This window comes from Carlito syrichta, unplaced genomic scaffold, assembly GCF_000164805.1.
Source record: "Carlito syrichta isolate Samal-C Ts95f unplaced genomic scaffold, Tarsius_syrichta-2.0.1 Scaffold308914, whole genome shotgun sequence".
NCBI lineage: Eukaryota > Metazoa > Chordata > Mammalia > Primates > Tarsiidae > Carlito > Carlito syrichta.
In genome coordinates, this window is record NW_007253010.1 from 25,545 (window position 1) to 30,397 (window position 4,853).

The 4,853-nt window shown below is 46.1% G+C and overlaps 1 protein-coding gene across 1 annotated transcript in view; it reads left to right on the plus strand.

The window, feature by feature from the left end:
* ZBTB8A (zinc finger and BTB domain containing 8A) overlaps positions 1-4,853 on the plus strand; it is a 41,005-nt gene that overhangs the window by 17,830 nt on the left and 18,322 nt on the right. The gene's annotated exons all lie outside the window — the stretch shown is intronic.

The following is a 4,853-nucleotide window of genomic DNA, read 5'->3' on the forward strand; positions in this document are numbered from 1 at the left end:
CAAATTGCCCAGGCGGGTCTTGAACCCACGGGCTCAGGCAATCCACTAACCTCAGCCTCCCAAAGCTCTGGGAATACAGGCTGAGCCACCAAGCCCGGCTTGATCAGTGTTCTTAACGCTTATACCACATCCTGTTGAACAGCACCCAGTCTGTCAGGGTATCATCTCTCAGATTGGGCCATAATGGCAACTATGTCATTTGGGTTTCTTCCTCCATGTTAGGCCAGAAATTCTGGTATCTCATCCTTATTGAATATGGTCTGCCCTTGAGTTCAAGTTACAGTCAACCAGTGAAACAATTTTTACAGCCAATCCCAGGTGTTTGTGCTAGCATTTTAAGTCTAGAATCTCTGATAACTGCACCTATATCAATAAATTCAGCCTGCACGTTAGGAGGCAGAGGCAAGAGGATTGCCTGAGTCCAGCGGTTCAAGACCAGCCTGAGCAACTTGACGAGACCTCATCTCCACAATAAATAAAAAAATTAAGGCCAGGTGCAGTGGCTTACACCTATAATCCCAGCACTTTGGGAGACCAAGGTGAGAGGATTGCCTGAGCCCATTGTTCGAGACCAGCCTGGGCAGCTTGGTGAAACCTCATCTCTATAGTAAATAAAAAAATTAGCTGGGCATGGTGGCATATGCCTGTAGTTCCAGCTACTTGGAAGGCTGAAGTGGAACGACCACTTGAGCCCAGCAGGTCAATGTTGCAGTGACTGTGAGCGTGCCATTGCTTTCCAGGCTGGGTGACAGAGTGAGACTCCAACTCAAAGAAAAAAAATTAGCTGGGCACAGTGATGCACACCTGTGGTTCCAGTTACTTGGAAAACTGAGGCAAAAGAATCACCTGCGCCCAGCAGATCAAGGTTCCGGTGACCGTGAGCATGCTACTGCATTCCAGCCTGGACGACAGAGTGAGACTCCAACTCAAAAAAAAGAAAGGGAATGCTAGTCTCCTCAGACAGTAGAGGAGAGGCTACTTCCCTGGCAAAAAAGACTCAAGGGATTTAGAAGTTTAGGATTCTCAGATTGTCTGAATCTATTCAAATGCTCCCATTTCAAGTCTCCCTTTGCAATCAATGCCCATCGCATAAGAAACTTGGTCAGAGTGGGGCTCGGTGGCTCAGCCTGTAATCGCGTGCTCTGGGAGGCTGAGGTGAGTGGATTGCCTGAGCCTGCAGGTTCGAGACCCGCCTGGGCAACTTGGCGAGACCTCATCTCTACAATAATTCAAAAAATTAGCTGGGCGTGGTAGCGTGCGCCTGTAGTTCCAGCTACTTGGAAGGCTGAGGCAGAAGGATCACCGGAGCCCAGCAGGTTGAGGCTACAGTGACCAGGAGTGGCCACTGCACTCCAGTCTGGGCAAGAGAGTGATAATCCAACTCAAAAAAAAAAAAGAGAAACTTGGTCAGGATGTAAAATAACCTATGTTGTAATTTTGCAACCTACACAATTACATTTAGGGTTTAATTTTTAGCTATCTCCACCCTGTAGCTTCATGAGGAGGTTCCTTTAGGGCCACCATCAGAGTCCTCTTGTTCTCTAATGGTGACTTGAACTGAAAGTCTAAAGCCTGGGGCTTTTCGTTTCCTTTCTGTAAGTCTGAAGCAGCTAGCCTCTCCAGAATCCTATAGTCCTCATTATTACTGCAGCTATTAAATGTAGCAGCCACTTGGTCTCCCAGGCCTTGCCTTCAATCGGTCTTCATCCTGAGCAAACATAGGTGATAATGTAAGAAATCACAGTGCCACTACATGACATGGATTACCAATATTTCTGTTTTCCATTAGCAGTGAGGTCATCAGTCTGTTCAGTCAAGCTCAGTCAGCAAACCAACCCCAAATGCTATTTTGGAGGGTCTATTTCCTGGGACCTTTTTTGCTGCCAGTATAGTAACATAGTAAGAGTCCTGTCCAGAAAACAGAAGTCATTCTAGATATTCCAGAGAAGAGATAGTTTGATGCAGGGATGTACAAGAATGTGAGAAGGCCTGGGAGAGCACAAATGAGAATGGTGGCTAGAAGAACAAAAGGAAAGCAGGAAATGATACTCAGAGATTTGAAGGTCAAAGCCATGGGCCTGTACCTGCTCCTGCACTATTGGAGACACAGTCAGTCTGGGTCCACTGAAAAGGTGCCATCTAGGCCAGCATGGTGGCAGCACATGCGTATAAGTTCCAGCACTTTGGAAAGCTGAGGTGAGAGGATTGCCTGAGCTCAGAGGTTCGAGACCAGCCTGGGCAACTTGGTGAGACTTCATCTCTACAATAAATCAAAAAATTAGCTGGGTATGGTAGTGCGCGCCTATAGTTCCAGCTACTTGAAAGACTGAGGTGGAAGAATCGGGACTCCAACTCAAAAAAAAAAAAAGAAAAGGTACTATCTCCATCAGAGGTAGAAACACCAAAAAGATTCTGCCTGCCCAAGCTGAACAGTCCCAACTGATCTTACACTGCTGCTACTACAGCAACCACCAGCAACTGTCAGAGCTAGAGGCAGAAAATTTCCCTCTTCTCTGGTTTTCCGATCTTCTACAGTGACCCATGTGGCATGTCCTACAGGAAACCAGCTGATGAGATATCCTGCGTCATATAGTTTGCAGACTCCTAGCTCATCTGAACAGAGCAGAATATAAAAGGACAGTTGTGGGGCTTAAAAACAATATGTAAATAATCAGCACAGAAACTAAAAGCAGTTGCTTTAGTTATGAGGGCCCTGCTTCCCTACAAGAATAAAGAACAAGCTTGTTCAGCCATAGATGTGTGGGTCAAAGAAAAACAGCAACTTTTTCTCCTGTCAGCTGCTGTAGTGTACCAACAAAACAGCTTCACCAATAGATACCCACTGCATATTTATTTAGTAACTACCATGGTTCAAGCTCAGCTTGTGCTGTGATACTTTTAATCCTGTGATTTAAGCGAAAGGTATAAAATCAAAGTATATTAAAAGTCAGATATAGCCAGGCATGGTGCCTGTAATCCCAGCACTTTGGGAGGCTGAGGTGAGAGATTACCTGAGCCCAGGGGTTCGAGACCATCATGGGCAACTTGGTGAGACCTCATCTTTACAATAAATCAAAAAACTAGCCAGGTGTGGTAGTGCATGCCTGTAGTTCCAGCTACTTGGAAGGCTGAGGTGGAAGAATTGCCTGAGCCCAGCAGGTTGAGGCTACGTTGGCCATGAGCATGCCACTGCACTCCAGCCTGGGTAACAGAGTGAGACTCCAGCTCAAAAAAAAAGAGTCAGGCCAGCCGGGCTTGGTGGCTCAGCCTGTAATCCCGTGCCTTTGGGAGGCTGAGGTGAGTGGATTGCCGGAGCCCACGGGTTCGAGACCCGCCTGGGCAGCGAGACTTCATCTCTACAATAAATCAAAAAATCAGCCGGGCTTGGTAGCGCATGCCTGTAATTCCGGCTACTCGGAAGGCTGAGGAGGAAGGATTGCCGGAGCCTAGGAGGCGAGGCTGTGGTGGCCGGGAGCGGCCACTGCACTCCAGTCTGGGCGATCAAGTGAGACTCCAACTCAAAAAAAAAAAAAGAGTCAGATATATATTTTTATATCAACTATTGTAATTCACCACATTTCCCCCATTCTCATCATTTTCACAAATACTGATATTTTACTTAGAGATCAAAGCCATCTCAAATGAGCTCCCATATCTGTACTTACTTTTGCACTCTCTTCCTGTTGCAAAGACCTACCTCTCCTATACCCTTTACTAGATCTTTCTAATGATAATTTACCATTTTAGTTGTATTCTTTTTTTTTGAGTTGGAGTCTCACTCTATCACCCAGACTGGAGTGCAGTGGCCACTCCCGGCCACCGCAGCCTTGACATGCTGGGCTCCGGTGATCCTTCCGCCTCAGCCTTACAAGTAGCTGGAACTACAGGTGCGCGCTACCACACCCGGCTAATTTTTTTATTTATTGTAGAGATGAGGTCTCGCCAAGTTGCCCAGGTGGGTCTCGAACCCGCGGGCTCAGGCAGTCCACTCACCTCAGCCTCTCAAAGCGTGGGATTACAGGCTGAGCCACCTAGCCCTGCTTAGTTGTATTCTTAGTCTCATCCTTTCTGTTTCTTCTGGAAATTTGTTTCTTAGGGCTTGTTTGTTTGTGTGCTTGTTTGTTTGTTTTGAGTCAAGGTCTCTCTCTTGCCCAGGCTCACCATGGCTTTTACCTCCTGGGCTCAGGTAATCCTTCCACCTCAGCCTCCCAAGTAGCAGGGACCACAGTTGCACACCACTGTGCCTGGCTAATTTTTTTAAAAAAATTTTGTAGAGATGAGAGATCTTGCTATGTTGCCTAGGCTGGTCTCGAGCTCCTGGGCTCAAGCGGTCCTCTCACTTTGGCCTCCCAAAGTGTTGGGATTACAAGGCGTGGGCCACTACCTCTGACATAAGATTTTTTTTTTTTCTAAAATATTCAAATTCTTTAGTCTTGACCTCACTTTCCCTTACTATCATTTCCTCTCTTCTTCTCTCCTTCTCTTTACAGCAAAACTCTTTGAAGAGAATTATGTGTACTTCTTGCCTATGATTTCTCTCACCCCATTCTTCCATAAACCCACCCTAACACATACACACAAAACACTAATAAATTCAGTGGTCGAGTCTTAGTTCTCACTTCACCAAAACTAGAATAATTGATTACCTCCTCTTCCCTGAAATACTTTGTTTGTCTCTCTCTCCTTTTTTTTTTTTTTTTTTTTTTGAGACAGTGTCTCACTCTCTTGTCCAGGCGCAGGTACAATTGCATGATCTTGGCTCAAGTAGCTGGGTCTACAGGTATGTGCCACCATGCCAGCTAATTTTTTTTTTTTTTTTTGAGTTGGAGTCTCTCTCTGTCGCCCAGACTGGA